Genomic DNA, 17,102 nt, shown 5'->3' with positions numbered 1-17,102 from the left:
GGGATTTCGCCTAGGGCGTCAAATTGGCTAGAAACGGCCCTGCAACCAATGGAGAAATCATAGGAAGTGATATAGCAACTTTGTCTTTGAGACATCGTCCTGACCTTTCTTTGGACACCTAATGGCACTTAAATGTGGCTGTGGGGAAGTTGCTATGACTTGATATTTCATATCCTCTCTCTTCGTATCTGGGACAAGGCCCAGGGAGGACAGGCCAGGAGCAAAGGACACCATGTCCCATGTTCCTCCAGGTGATTTATGACCAGGCGCAGTGCCCTCGTCCTGACCTCTTATTTGTGTCACCTGTGCAGGGACAGGCTCAGCTGAAAATGACAAAGCTCCTGTCCTGGGGTCATGACCTGCCTCAAAGACCCACATTCTGGAACTCATCACTGTTCTGGACAGCATCACTGAACAATAATCTCATAAATATACCAATCAATCCTTCCTTAATTGGCTATACTGGACAATAAACATTTCAAGTAGACACTGTTTTGATGGTGTATTTTTTCACCTCTGTATGATGCATTTAAAATGACAGTTCAATATAAGTGTAAGATATGTTTTTATTGTAGCTTGCTTTCAGATAAGTCATTCACCAATGCAAAGCCAATGGTAAGTAACATCAAATGCTAATAGTTTGCATATGACTTAAAATATGTGAATGGTGGCATTACCTTATAAATTAGAACAGGGACCACAAAGGGGTGCAAGGTGTCCACAAAATAAAGAAGAAGAAAAAAGGAAAACACTATAAAAAATATTTTGGATTATTAATAATTATATTTATAATATTTTTTACATAGTATAAACAGGTCTTAAAAATACATGGCTGCCTTTATAACTTAGGAAGGGATCACTTTAACTCGAAGTTATAAGGTATCTAAGGTATAAGGTATCGTAATATTTGGGGTCAGTTTTTTTTTTCAAAAAAAAAAAACTGACCAGCTTGTCTGTATGATATACAATATACATATCTTGTTACTTAGCATGACAAGCAACAATCATGAAGGGTTCTTTGGCACAGTGTGCACTAGGTAGGAGGGTCAGCTGACCGGTGTCAAAGTGTGTTTTGAAAGATGGATCTATCCCATGATTTGCATTAAACTCACATTGTTTGCCCTATTAGTAAGTACTGATGACTTCCTGGTATGAAAACTCTGTGTCAAATTAGCACAATCAAACACTTGTTTTTGTATGATTAAATGCAGCATAAACAGTCAAAATGTTGACTTGAATAATTCTGAAATGAACATCACACTGTTGTCCATCTCAAAAAGCTAATGAGGCTTACAAGTGCGATGCTATGGGCTCATCCAAGTCACATCAAAACAGATGACATTGAACAAAGGATCTTAACTTCGACAGGTAAGTCATACCACTGACTCACCCATTTTAAAAAGGCATTCATTTCCCTAGCAACCAAGCGGCAGATAGTGTTAGCGAGGGAGTTTGGAGCAGATGGCTCAGTAAATACCTTGCCATGTGTTCCTGGGGAGGAACTAGAATGTATCTCGAAAACAGACAGACAAAGAGAAGAGGGCAAACATACACATTTTCAACACTGCTTATTACTCTTTTTCTTTTATATCTAAAAGGAACATTTACTCAGAGCTTGATCAGTGCTCTCTGAAGATCACAATAGGCCAGTTTCACTGAACAGCAGATACCAGAACACCTTTTTATATCATCATATTTCCAAATAAGTAGTCTTAGAAGACAGAGACACGTGAACAGTATTGTGAATTATCTACCCTAGTATTTATTTACATTGTCCTACTGTATGTTACAGTGGATGAGAATTCTTAAGCAATCAGGAACAACTAGACAATCCCTACAAAATTTACCATGGAAACCATTATTTTCTATAAAAGTACTATTACAGCTATTATTTATTATTAGGACTTTGGTTAGCCACTATTATCATTAAAATCCAGCAGCCCAGATATACAATATTCACGTATTATAATATGGAATATGGCAGAAAATCTGGTTAACATGGTAAATTTTTAGTGAAAGACAGCTCTCTTTTTCTCTACATATTAATTCCAAAGCTACCAAATAGCACAGAACAACAACTAGTACTACTACTACTAAATAAACACTCTATTAAATGATATACAGATATTACTCAGAAATAAAAGTTCCCATAAATATACTGTCCTAAAAGTATCAAAAAGTACTTGACTAATCAATAATTGTTCAATTATCTTTTAGATAAAGATATCATCTGTTTGATACTCTACAATGCATATGCACTTTTTTGGAGACTTAAACCATATGTTTTTGCCAAATGCTTTGCTGTGAAAGCTATATTTCTTTTTGACAGTTTCTTATGCAGAGATATTAAAGGTCCATTCACACCAAGGACAATAAGTACAACGATAACTATAACCATAAAGTTTTTAAAAACACTCTAAATATACGAGAATAGGAAACGTCCACGCCACAACTATGACAATAACTACACAGAGGAACTATATCACTGGTTTTACTTTCAGAACAAATTCTTAGCCAATCAGAATACACCTGACTTTAAAAGGCTTGAGTAGTTAAAGTGGCAAATGCATAATTGCACTGCACGCTATTATAAACAGAAACTATCATGCATTGGTGTGGATGCAAATACAGTTATTTTTATACAGTAGTTATCTGTATAATTATCGCTCTTGGTGTGACCAAGCCTTAATACATTCTTTAAATGCGGCTAAAATGTAATTTAATTTTTTGGGCCACATACATAGTTTAACATGTTTTTATCGAGCACCATGATATTCCATGTAACACATTCGTCAAGGTTCTTAGGTTATTTGCCAGCACAGCCAAAACAAGCAAGCACTCACAGTGTTAATGTGACTGTCCTTAAAACAAAGTGTATTTCAACCGGCTGTTCGGTAAACAAGACTCTCTCCTCCCTCTGAGCTGCTTGTGCAGATGTGAGCGTGGACCGGACCAGCTGGCCTGGTGAGTCAGAGCGCTTTCTACAGCACACCGCTCCTGGATCCGCTCTCACACCAGCAGTGACCACAGACTGCAATTCAACAAACACCTGCACAATCTGACCACGGTAACATGTGCACTTATGAATTTTCACAACTGCTCGAAAAGTGCTTGCATGGAACACATAATTAATTCTGAGCAGAACGTTTTCCTTGTTCTGGGCTGAGCTCCATGGTGTGCTTTTCTAGGGGAAAAAAAAGAAAGAAAGAAAGTGGACTACAGGTTTACAGTAGTAGTTCACCCAAAAATTTAAAAATCTGAAAATTTACTGTCAGGCATTCCAAGATGTAGATGAATTTGTTTGTTCAACGGAACAGATTTAGCATAATTTAGCATAATATTAAGCATTAATAAGTTCAAGCAGCTGATAAAAACAATAATCCACAACACGTCTCCAATCCCTCACTTCTTGTGAAGTGAAAAATGGTTTGTAAGACTTTAAACTGCCACGTCTCACCATAATATGACCCCATAATCCATAATAATGATTCCTCCAATGAAAAAATCCATCCCTTGTTGTCCTCACATCAAAATCCACAAACATGTTTGTTTAGAACTGTTTTGGACTGTTTTCACTTCACTGGAGAAAGCAATATTATGTGTAGAGGACATTTAGCCTGAAGCAAAAGTTTGAAGTAAAAAAAAACATATTGATAGATTTTCACTTCACAAATGTTGATTGATGGACTGGAGTTGTGTGGATTTTTTTTTTTGGATGAACTACTCCTTTTAAGAATTATTAGTTATTTACTTAACCTCATGTTATTTAAAACATGCTATGCTGCATCCACCAAAGTTCACATCAAGATGCAAAAAATGCCACATGACTGTAAATATCTCAAGCATATATTTGCTTGCATTTTGGCATCTCTGGTATTATTTAAGCACTTCAACCCTCTGCATATATTCTACAATGCCATGAATCTTGGATCCATTTTGTCTTCAAGAATAATCCATTAAAAAGCAAACCTCTGTGGCTCAGTTTTCAAAAGCTACATAAGCCATTTTCATATTGTGTATGAAAAACGTAGGCTCTGTGCATACAGAGTCATTCACCTTACTTATTTTGCAGCATTTGCTGCCGCCCGTACCCTGTCTGCTAATGTTCATCAGCAGGGCTGAGTTTCCTGCCCGTTTGTGTTCCCTGTTCAGAGTCCAGATGCTTCTCTCCTCTCCTCGCCTCTTCTCAGCCAAGCGGCGGCATGATTAAGCTTGATTTGTCACCAAATTATATACACAAAGTTTACATGCATTGTGTGCCACTCCAGCTGTTGCAGATTTGTACGATGGAATAAATCCTTAAGCACTCAATTTTGTGTGAACACACCACAGACTCTCCTGGTGATGAGAGAGAGGAAGAAAGAAGGGAAGGCAATGACTGAAAATATTTATTTCATGTTAAACTTAATTAACAGTATTTGAAGCATTTTGTCTGGATCTATTAACTTAATACATAAAAAAATGTAATTCACACATACTTCTACAATTATGTTTTTAATTTGAATTAATTAACTTTATGAATAATAATTCATATTTGTCAAAATGTAAATATATACAATAATAATTTTGACAGAAGACTGTATGCTCACTAAGTCTTTTATGATCAAAATTAAACAAAAATTAGGTAAAAACAGCAATATTGTGAAATATTATTACAATTAAAAATAACTGTTTTTATATATTTTTACCCCAGTTTTCAATGTCACATAATCTTTCAGAAATTACTCTGATATGTTTATTTGGTGCTCAAGAAACATTTCTTACTATTATAAATTAATGATATTTTTGTTTCAGGATTCTTTGATGAATAGAACATGCAAAAGAACAGAATGTATATAAAAAAAGAAAAGAAAAAAAAAAAAAATATATATTTGGTCTTACGGTCACTTGCAGTATTTATTTAAATAATAATCTTACTAATGCCTTAGTCTATCTGTGATTTTTAGTAATCAACGTCATGAAACAAATGCTGTACACTGAGGTAGACTTCTATTAAACCCAGAAACATAATGGTGAAACATAATGGTGGATCTGAATAAGGGAGCTCTAAACATTATGCAGAATCTAATGGACGTGTGTTTTCATTGAAGCACATTCACACCGCAATGCTTCATTTTTCCATTGTCTAGGTATCATTCCTATGATGAATCAGATAAATGGGACGAGCAATAATTGCTTTGTGGGCATCATTACGCGAGAAACTGTGAAGAAGAGGTCGTAATTAGAGCAGACCCCAGAGCTCAGTAGACCTTGATCAATACCATTAAAAATGTGCACTTTCCTTAGCCTGCATTAGAGGAAAATCTAAACAGGGATTTCTTTTTGCTGCTAATGATTCTGAACTGCACCTCCATTACCACATATGAGAGAATGCTTTATTAACATAATCAAATCAGTTTCTCTTGCACATACCGATAATATGGAAAAAAGTGAAAATTCTCTGTGCAATTAAGAGCTTGTTATAATGACCTTGGCAATCTCAGGATCAACAATACATTTCTCATTTATTTCTCAAATACAGTCTCATTTAGCACACATTCATGCCCCTGAGCCATTGTGTACCAACAAAATGATTTATAATAGCAAACTACAATGGGAACAGGGTGTGCAGCCTACAACTAACTGTAGTCCAAAGTCAATGCTAATATTCATCAGTCATTAGCACAAAGCTATCTGACTCCCTCGGGTAAAATTACCACAGCCATCTTGGTCCATTTCCACTTCCTGTGACTTTAAAGGTCATCTTTAAGGAGAAAGAGATCTAAAACTTGTGTCACCTTTCTCGTAGGGAACATATGTTTGCAATTGTTTCTTAAGGACATGGGCCCTGCCAAAAGACAAGATGGCAGAAGGTTTGCGCTGAAAAATCGTAATGATCAGCTAGTGTAATTACAGAAATCTAAATTTGCATCTTGGGTTTTAATTCATTAAATCCATCTTTCCTACAAGCTCTTTAGTTTGCTCCATCTGCTTCCTAAACAAATGGCGGAAAAGACCGAGAGGCTGTTAGCTTATTTTTTCTGCAGCAAATTACGTGGATGCTAATGGCTACTGTATTGATTGTTATTGCAGCGCAGAAGGTCAAGGTTGCATGAAAATGTAATCGAAATAACTTTTAATGGCACGAAGGAGCTAAATCGTGCCGCCAGAAAAACAAAAATTACCAGAAAGTCCATCTATACGTGTCACATCCTCTGGCTCCATTCTCAATATCTGTAGCAGCTTGAATGGCAGATTTAGCTGAGCCTCCACCGTGGATCGCTCCTCGGAACAAGTTCACAATTTTTTTCACGACTCGACAGTATGCTTGGGCGTTCGCTAATTTCGCTATTGTGCGATTTGGCTCGTGTATCTGTGAAGTTTGATATTTTGGATGCTACTTGTGTAAAAGTGTGAAAAAGTCACAGCTTTCTGGGAGCTTCGTTCAGCTGCGTAAGATTAGCGACCTGTGATACTGCCACTAATGATGAATTAGTTTGGAGTGCAACCGCAGATACTGTATCTGTCATTACTTAATCAACTTCAGTTCTAGCAGGCATAGCAATCAAACAACTCCGAGTTGTGTGCTACGGGGGCAGAGAGACATAACGCATGGCTGGATCCGCACTACTCTAATTTCCCTCCAGATAATGAGTTACATTCACTAATGTGATGTCAAAGGCATAGCCAGAGTTAATAGAATGATTGATAGGGCTCAGTAATAACTCGCTGCTGCAAAACAGACTCTCCAAAAAAAACACTGAGCAATAATTAATCCACATTACTGAATGTATTGTGCCGAGGAATCTGCTATGTGTGCTTGAAACCTTTATCTCCTATTCTCTGAGAGCAGACATTGGGTGAAAAACAGATTTGAAATTGTTTACTCACATCCTGACTAGACAAATTATAGGCAGCACTAACTCTATCAGCGATTATGAAACCAGGACTTTGCATCAAAATGCTGCAATGTTAGTGTAAATTGCATCATTACATTTGATTTTCTTTATGACACCGATGCAAAATGGTGCAAAACATTTGTTGTCAAAGACAATTTACCCAATATTTTTGGAACTCCCCATGAGGCCTACACATAACAGGTAAAGAATGCATAAATTTGCAACATACAGCACAGGAAAATAAGACTTTAACCCCTTTCTCTCTTGTTCTTTCTCGTCACAAACAGCCTCATTTCTTTCGGTGACCCTGCTGAACTCTGTCATTTCTCCGCAGAACCCTGAGAGCTCACTTTCGCAACTTCAGTAATGCCAGCAAAACTAAAATTGATTTAAAAAAAATAGTAATATTACAAAAACAAAAAAATGAATCTAAAATTAAAACTGAAAATATAAAAAATAAAAGCTAATTCAAAATATTAATGAAAAATAATTATTATATAAATATTAATAAAATAACACTGATCCTGGCCATTCTTTTTCATATAATGAAAGTGAATGAGGACTGGGACTATAAAAATAAAAGCAATATAAAAGTGGTCATTATGCCTCCTGCACTATAATTTTATGTCTGATTTGTGAACAAATTGTTCATTTGAATGAACTGGTGGACACAGTTCACAATACTGGTCAGAATGATTCATTCACAAATAAAGTTCAAGTGCCTGACTCAATGATTCGGTTGCATCAGATTGCTGTAATGTTAGTGTAAATTGCATCATTACATTTGATTTTCTTTATGACACTGATGCAAAATGGTGCAAAGATTTGTTGTTATTTCTTTCCAAGTCAATTTACACAATAGTTTTTTGAACTCTCCATCAGGCCTGTTGAGAAAAGGTAAAGAGTGCATTAATTTGAAAAGCAAAATGCAGGAAAATAAGACTTTAACCCATTGCAGTCGACTTTCTTCTTTCCCATCACAAACAGCCCCATTTCTTTCTGTAACCTGCAGAACTCTGCCATTTCTCCACAGAGCCCTGAAAGCGCACGTCGCAATTTCATCAACAGTAGCTGAACGGCGCAGCAAAACTCCCTCATAGGTTAATCCCGATATCACACTTCAACACCAGTTCACTAAGCTGCTTAAAAGGACACATTATAACTATGACAATGACCTGCTAATGGTTTTACATTTCTCTGAAGCATCATGAGCTATCTTTGTCATTTTTATCTCATAATGAGATCTGTCAGTTGCGCAAGGGAGAAGGAGATCCAGCGGCCAAGGACGCTGATATTTCACCCGCCCAGGCAGAATAAATAATAGCCTGAAAAACGCAGGGGACAAAACAAACCTTGATCCCCTCCACTGCTCTGTTTTCGTAGCAGGCGACTGCTCGGTCTCCTCCCCAGGGTTCTGTGTCGCTATTAGCTGCTTTGCTGCTGTGGGACTCAACGCTGGCCTGTGATGGATGACTGGCTGCTCCCATGGGCGTCTTCCAATACTTCCTCAAGCAAAGTCGCCTGAAGAAAATGGGACATAATTTGTCACTTTATTACTGTATTAAGGCCAAATTTTAATTTTCTTTCTTGTCGTGAAGAACTCTCCTCTCTTGCCCTCAAAGACCAATTTATGATATAGGGCTATCAAACTTGAAAACAGATGGTTGTGTCGGTTTTCATCTTCTTCAGAGGGGGAAGTTTATTGTGAAATGTCAGTTGCACACGTTACAGATCAGATGATCATATTCTGGTAAATCTGTTACATTGCACTTATAATGTCAAAAAATAAAAAAAATAAAAACTTGAAAGCATGGGTCCAGATGTAGACTAAATGAAGCATTTGCAGTTTTTTTGTAAGATATATCTGAGGAATCCGAAGAAGAATTGATGACTAACCAGAAGATGTGGGCAGTGGGTGCATCAACACTGAACCACTAAATGCAAATGAACAACAATAATAATAATAAAAAAAGGTAGAATGATAACCATCAAAACTTAGTTTTAGAGCTTTAGTCATACTTTCTATTATTTTAATTAAACAAAGGCTTGGTTAAGCCAAAACCATTAAATTCATGGAATATTTAAATGGATAAAACAAAACAATATTCTGTCATCATTTACTTAAAAGTTCATTTCTAAAGGACGTTCTATAGGCTATAGCCAGGGTTAGTATCATTAACTAACACTAAGACTATTAAAATAGTTGTATTAATTTAAATAAATCTGAAATAAAATATAAATATTAGTTAGAAAAAATTTACAAAAATTAGCAACTAACTGAAATAAGTTTAAGTTGAAGCAAAAATGACAAACTGCAAATGAATAAAAAGCTATCATATGAGTTCAGAAGTTGTAGGAACCACATTTATGGTGTTAATTTTGTCATTTTGGAGCTTGGCTGCTCCGATCTTCATTACATTTTATTATATGGAAAAATAACTGCCTGGATATTCTTCAATTATTTATTTATTTTTGGTATACAAAAGTCAGTCAGTCATATGGGCTTTCTACAACATCAGGGTGAGTAATTGATTAGAGGATTTTAGGTAAAATATCCCTTTAACTATTCATCAAAAAAAAAAAAAAAAGTCATAAGATATGTTAATGTTGCATCCTACAGCAAAAGAAGTAAATACTTTATTATCATGTTTTTATATTCTAGCAATAGCAGCCAGAAATTTTTATATTACCAGCAGATAATGTAGCAACTTTTTTGTATTATTTGTGAGAGCAATATTTCTTGAGGAAAAGTTATCCTTGACTAACTTTTTCAAGATCCTCTGTAAAAAAAAAAAAAAAAAAGTAAAAAAAATTATTAGGTCACCGCTCACCCTAAGGCCTCTTTGCATTATGCATTTCCTCTCCGGAGGACAAAATTCTGATAAATCATGAAACAAGATTCACACCTTTGAAAATCCTAAAGCAAAACGCCCAAAGCCTTTCACAGTCCGCATTTGGAAACAGCCCCTGCCAATTGTAATATCATTCAATCTCTGGACCAACTGTTTCCAGCCCGACAGTATCAATGTCTGACATGCTAATCCAATGACTGCAGTCTCTATTACTTTCAATTAGCTCTGACAGCTCGGGGCTTATTCTATACTGGGCACGTGCGTTCGCTCTGTCGCGAGGGCAAGGCACTTGGAATTCTTTTTGTTGTTGCTGTTTTCATTTTTTTATTTCTGAGGTGAAACAGACGTGGCTTTAGTGACCTGGCTCATGCATCATGAGCGGGAGTAGCGTTTGATAGCAGCCGTGAACTGAAGATGAGTGTTTGTTTATCACTGCAGCCATTTTAAGCACATGCACACACATACATGAGCAAGGTCACCCTCAGACACATGGCCTTGTTCTCTGCAAACATTCAGTCCTATCAAGTGCACTAAACATGTGAATAGTTTTTGTTTACCTGGTATTATAAACAGCATACATTGGGGTCAAAAGGTCAGTCACCACATTGAAAATCTGGGATTTTTCATTAAAATAAAAATACATAAAATGATATGTACATTTAATAAAATGCAACCTTGAAGAACTTTCAAAAACATAAAAATCTTACAACCTATATATATATAATATAATATATATTATATTATTTAAGTCATAATAAAAAATGTTTTATTAATTTACAAAAATGTAAAATATAGGCATTTTCACTAGTGGTCTCAGACTTGGATGTTAAATTTACAGCCCATCCCCTTTTTTACAGTTACCATAAGGCACGGCACATTTATAGATCACAAACCCATGTAGCCACAAATGAGTTAAGTTTTATGCATGTTTTTTTTCTTCTAATGCTGATAACATATGCATCACACATATGCCCTTGCATGAATATATCTTAAGCCTATAATGTATTCATGTTTAAATTCCCCAGCTCAGAGACTGAGCCCTACAAAATCAGCTCTCCGCCAGCCCCCTGAAGCTCTCCTGTAATCCCAGAATTGCTAATTAAAATCTTGAACGTCCCTAGGAGATGCAGCGATGACCTGTACATTTGATGCAGTGATGCACAACAAATGCATGAAAATATGTGCTGTGTCGGAGCTCAACACAATACACTACACTCATAATGGCTGCTGTTTGATTTAGAGATCTAACATTCAGGAATCCGCATCTACTGAGATGGTTGAAAGTTAGAAATAATAAAGATTTTTTAAATATTTTTGAAAGAAATCCCTTATGCTCACCAAGGCTGCATTTTGATCAATACCAAAGGACCATGTGACACTGACGACTGCAGCAATGGATGCTGAAAATTCAGCTTTGCCATCACAGGAATAAATTACATTTTAAATTACATTAAAAAAAAACAGTTTAAATTAAATTTTAATAATATTTCACAATATTACAGTTTCAACTGTATTTTTATTTAATAAATGCAGCTTTGGTGAGCAGAGAGACTTTTGACTGGGAATGTGTATGTGATGTTTTAGAGATGGGCAGTGGAGCCACTACATAATCATGAATGGTCTAAATGAATTATGTACATAAATCATCTTTGTTGAAACACATTTAAGCTGCGTGTACTCTCTGTAAAATATGGTCTACATCTTCTATATTTGTATATTACATATAAAATAAATCTTTTGCAATTGCTAAAATTAGTCTCAGATGGCAGAATTGTGGCCAAATTCATACTATGTGCACTAGGTCTTAAATATTTCAATTCTAATTCATAAATGACTTTTATTTTATGGTTTAGGCATTTTGCAGAAATTTGCCTGCAGTGCTTCAATTAATCATAAATGGACCACAAAACAGGTGTCTTTCTGCTCCATTTTACCTGGATGCAAACACTCAAATACACCAAATCATGTATTTGGATTGGAAATGCTGAAGCACATGGTTTGTTGAGAGACATGACTGTTTTGGCTTGGAATTTCTGTCTGGTCAGGACCAGACCAGACAGCCTGGACAAAGCCATTTGGCTTCAATCACAGAGTTAATCTTCTGTCCAAAAACCTGAAGAAAAAAAAAGCTCTGCTGAGGAAATGAGAGACATTAACAGAACTAATAGCAGTTTATTTAGTTCCTGTAAACTAAAAGCATTCATCTGTTTGTCACTTTTGATAGTGTAAAAGCCACATACATAATTTCCAACCAACCTATTAAACCTATTGTATTAATGCTGTTGTTCATTCAGTTTACTTCCTGATTCTGTAAGTCATATTCCTTTCACATACTCCTAAAGACAAACTGCAAATGTATTCCATGGCCAAAGCTTCAGGTCTCGAATATATGCACATCACACATGCCCTACAGGATAATTTTCACTGCAAACCACTCAAGGCCAAAGACTCAAGGACCATGAAAAATAAACTGTAGTCTAAATACCAATTATCTGTTGTACTTCCATCAAGGTCTGAAACACCAGGGACCCAAAAATAGGAAAGCTGAGAAAAAAAGAGAAACAACCTGTCAAAACCAACTTAGGAGTAACAAAACTATACATAGTTTTTGTATATGTGAATAGATTTACAGTATGACAGGATTATTCATTTAGCCAAGGACTTTGAACACTTTATAAATGAAAATAATACACTAGGGTTTAGTTATGATGGGCAAGGATCCAACAAGTTACTTAATTAATCAGCTGATTTATCCATATCTGAGAAAGCAATATTATGGATAGAGGACTCATACTTTAGAAGGAGCAATAGTTTGAAGTAACAGATATCTTAAAGATGGATTTGTTTATTACAAACGCACAGCTTTTCACTTCACAATATATTAATTGATGGACTGGAATCATTTGGATTACTTGTGGATTATTGTGATGCTTTTATCAGCTGTTTGGACTTTCATTCTGACGGCACCCATTCACTGCAGAGGATCCATTGGTGAGCAAGTGATGTAATGCTAAATTTCTCCAAATCTGTTCAGATGAAGAAACAAACTCATCTACATCTTGGATGGCCTGAGGGTTCATTTTTGGGTGAACTGTTCTTTTAATGCACCTCTGCTACAACTCTACACATTGAGATGGATGTCTTTTGTTTTTTGAGCATCCCACTATAAATGTAGGATTTTAAAACAATGTGTCAAGTTAAAACCAATAAAAGCATGTCTCAAGACCACTGTTTTTGAACACAAGAACACATCTGATCTTAAAACCTGATCTTAAATTGGAGTCAGGTGAATCCATAACTGTTCTAATCATGCAGGGTTTCCATAAACAAATTCACACAAAATGTCATCATTTCCTTGTTCCAAACCTTGTATGGCTTGCTTTATTCTGTGGAGGATATTTTGAGAAACGTCTCAGGGGTTTTTGTCAATGGTCACCAAAACAGATGGATTACTAACAATAACAGAATTGTCATTTTTGGGTGAACTGTCCCTTTAAAACTGATTATTTGACTAGTAGCTCAGGCAAACCAAGTCGGTTTTACATTATTACCAAAACTATAAAATTTATGACAATCCTGATTTTCAACAATAAAAGTACACATCATAAATCATGTTAAACCCACACAATGACCTCCTGAGTCGCACGTTCATATGCTGGCCGTGGCTTTCTCTGGCACAGGAACATGAGCCGCCACATGTGTGGGAGCCGAGGAACAGTGCACCATTAAAAGGTCCTGACTCACCTTGTTTTAAGAGCAAGGCCTAATTGCTACCATCTTTTACAGCAGCCAATGCGGCAGCTGGCATTTGCATAGATCTACAGGGACTGTCATTACCTCAAAATGAAGCATAGCTCTTGCTCCTTCACACTCACTGCCTTCAGTGTACCTTGCACAAGTTGAGGGAATAGTGTGCTTGTGTGTGCGCTTGTGTGTGTGTGTGTGGTAGGGGAGCTATTAGAATTCATCTCCTTTGACTCACAACCTACCGTTTGACTTACAAAAAGGGGTCCATTATTTATGTTCGGGATCTGCGGAGAGGAAGAGCGCATGAGGAATGAAAGCATTTAAACTGTGCTTTATTGTAGCACACCACGGGGGCCGCTTATTTATGATGAAACAAAAGGATGCTTTTAAAGTAGCGATTAAATCCATACTGACCTGTCATGACTCACAAATGCACATCTTTTAGAAAAGTGAGACACTAAAGGAGAGATCTTTTTAATAAAAAGATGATGACAACTTGGCTTAGCACGTAGCTGGGTGGAATCAAACCAACGGATAAACTCATTTCCCCAGGTGCTGAGAGAACAGGTCAAAAAGGACAAACTATCACTGTCTGATCTTAATAACTGAAAATTACTGAATTAAAAAAATTACATACAGCTATAGCTACTCAAAAGTAAATCATTATCTTAGAAAAACAATTACATATATATTACAGTTTTTTCATGTTTTTGAAAGAAGTCTCTTATGCTCACCAAGTGTGCATTTATTTTATTAAAAATACAAAAAAAAAATTTTGTAAAAATGTAGTAAATAAATAACAAATATTTAATATTTATTTTTTTTAAAGTTAATTTAATTTTAAAAGTTTTTATTTTTTATTTTAATATATTTAAAAAATGCATTTAATTTAATCCTGTGATGGCAAAGCAGAATTTTCAGCAGCCATTATTCTTATCACATGAGCCTTCAGAAATCATTCTAATATGCTATAATTTACTGTAAATGTAATGCATCCTTGCATAAAGGAAAAGTAGAATTAATTTATTTAAAAAAAAACCTTACTGACACTATATATTTATATATATATATATATACGCATATATCGGAAGACAAGGTAAATCCACTTCTGTCATTTGTTAGCATTTCTGCCAAGGACAAGTCCTATTTCATAATCGTCCCATTTAAATACCTGGAAGGCTGGCTAAACCAAAAGTCTATTTCTGGAGAGCTGTAGTAAATATTTTGACACTTGCATTGCTCATGGAAATAAAAGAAAAACAACTTATAACATCATTTTGGCCCAAAGGCTGAATGGCTCATTTGGAAATGTGCAGGTGTTCTTAGCCCCCTCAGTCTTCCCACAATGCACTCAGTCCTGCTGCCCAAAGCTGTGGCTGACCACAGAAACGTCACCGGCTGTGTTCAGTCCAGCTGACATGCTGCACACTGATGCTTTTCTTCACACAACCTCCTGTTTGCTGCTATAGAAAGCCTCACAGATTGGCATTCTCACACCCCTTGCTCAGCTAACTACACTTCTAATGGATGCATCGAACAAATGTGCTATTCGGATGTGCAGTTCATGATACAGAGCTGTTCTAGAGACACCTTATCATGAGCTGCGCATGTGTAAATGAACACAGTGCTGCGCTTCACGCTAAAACCGGCAGCGCATATATTTATTTACCGGCCCAAAATAAAACCTAGATCATTTATTGTTTGAAAATTTTGCAGTGTACTATCATTTTTTTATTATTTTGATTAAATATTCAATTTTTTATAGTACATTACTTTTGCAATATATTGCTTATTTTATATATTTTTCATTAATAATAATCACTATAAAAACGTTTATTTTATACTCATACTGAATTGGTCAAAAACAGTGGGAATGTGGTCTATGAAAACTCAAGTGAAAAGAGAGTTGTTGTTTTGTTTTTGTTTTTTTTTGTTTTTTTTTAACTATAATGGTTCAAAGTTGAGAAGAGGTTCGAGTTGCTTCTTGTAAAAATATAAATAAGTGTTAACGCCAAAGTTTTTCCTAATTTTTTCAACAGCATAAAGATGATTCGGATAATCAATCAATCGATCGATCAATCAATCAATCAATCAATTAATCAATCAATCAATCAATCAATCAATCAATCAATCAATCAATCAATCAATGTGTTCAGAATAAAAAGTCATTCAGATTAATTTTCTATTATTTTTATTTTCTATGCAAATGCACTCCCCAACAAAATCACTCATTCATTCTACAATGATTAACTCTTTCCAAATATGGCTATTCAAGTCATCTTGAGAAAAGATATCGCAATATATATCACAAAATAGCACAAAATATCGCAATGTCAATTTACTGTAGCACACCACGGGGGCCGCTTATTTATGATGAAACAACAGTGAGTGTCATGACTCACAAATGCACATCTTTTAGAAAAGTGAGACACTAAAGGAGAGATTTTTTATTTTTTAATAAAAGATGATGACAACTTGGTTTATCACGTAGCTGGGTGGAATCAACCCAACTGATAATGAGTACAAGGAGTGCTATATTAGCTAACTACAGCATCACAATCAAGCAGACTGATAAATGAATGCAAGAGGTGCCAGAATCCCTGCAAGGGAAGTTTGGATACTCGTGCTGAGTTTGGGTGCTGTGGTTTGCTGTAAGTCAACGGGATGAGAGCAGGGACAAGGCCATTTGTCATGCCGTCAGCGGATTCAATAATTAATGGGCCATATCACATCTCAGCCCGCCGTAGCCCAGTTCACCGGTCTCCCTGCGCAGAAAACATATTGTCCCCGCAGTGAGGTCCATGCTGGCTTTTTTAAATTCCTCATCATTAAGGAACATTCGCGTGCACTCCCAGTCATTTATTTGCTCTGTGTGACAAAGTGGCGGCCCCCTCAAGTTCACGCTCTCTTTCCCACGTCCCCGTGTGCTGTTTTAAATCATCTGCCCCACAAGGGATGAGACCCTCTCGGGCTGCTGAGATATCTAATTACCCACAGTCTAGTGCGGAGATGATGACAAAAGAATGGAAAAGAGCGATAGCATTAATGTAATATATCATCACCTCTCACTGTGAAGGTGGTATTTAGACTAATGCCCCATCTCTTTTTGCTAACATTTGAAAAAATAGGCAGCAGAAACTGTATCTGTGTGGATGTGTGTGTGCGTGGACTGAGATTTTGTGGTGCCAGCGATCCTTTCCCATGGTCGCGTCCTTGTTTTAGAGCACTGAGAGGTGACTCTTGTTCCTAAACACATAGGGAAGTCAGGCAGCATTTGAACAGCTGTAGGAGGCCAGTATTTACTCGTGGGGGGGAACAATGACAGTGGCTGAAACTGGCAGACTAAAGGACCCTGTCTCAATACAGCTGCCTAGGAAGCATGGAGGTGAGCTGGGAAACATGGGCCTCTCTCTTTAACAGATATATGTCTGATATAGATATATGTGTGAGCGTGGGAGCATGTGTGACCATGCTATTCACATACACAACCCGGCAATTGGATGAATTCACACACATCCCAGAAATGCTAGTACAACAGTAGAGTCTGATGTTCACATTCACAGCGAAGCTAATCTGCAGCACAATCATGCCAGCTTCTATGACTGATAAGTTCCTATAATAAAGG

General features: G+C 36.3%; 1 long non-coding RNA gene across 2 annotated transcripts in view; it reads right to left on the bottom strand.

Annotated features, from left to right (window-relative positions):
* The window catches only part of LOC107707686 (uncharacterized), a 52,782-nt gene extending 42,920 nt beyond the window's left edge, over positions 1-9,862 (bottom strand). Inside the window, exons 1-2 of one of the 2 annotated variants that reach the window (XR_001636287.1) lie at positions 9,785-9,862; positions 8,231-8,399 (exon numbers count right to left, since the gene is read on the bottom strand). This is a non-coding gene — a long non-coding RNA (uncharacterized LOC107707686). Of the gene's footprint in view, positions 1-8,230; positions 8,400-9,709 lie in introns of both variants that reach the window. The other variant, XR_001636286.1, reaches the window with a different exon arrangement.
* Between the last annotated feature and the right edge of the window lie 7,240 nt (positions 9,863-17,102).

This window comes from Sinocyclocheilus rhinocerous, unplaced genomic scaffold (assembly GCF_001515625.1).
Source record: "Sinocyclocheilus rhinocerous isolate Xijiao unplaced genomic scaffold, SAMN03320098_v1.1 scaffold415, whole genome shotgun sequence".
Classification (NCBI taxonomy): domain Eukaryota; kingdom Metazoa; phylum Chordata; class Actinopteri; order Cypriniformes; family Cyprinidae; genus Sinocyclocheilus; species Sinocyclocheilus rhinocerous.
Note: the sequence above shows the minus strand (reverse complement) of the source record. Positions and strands in the feature narration are given on the sequence as shown.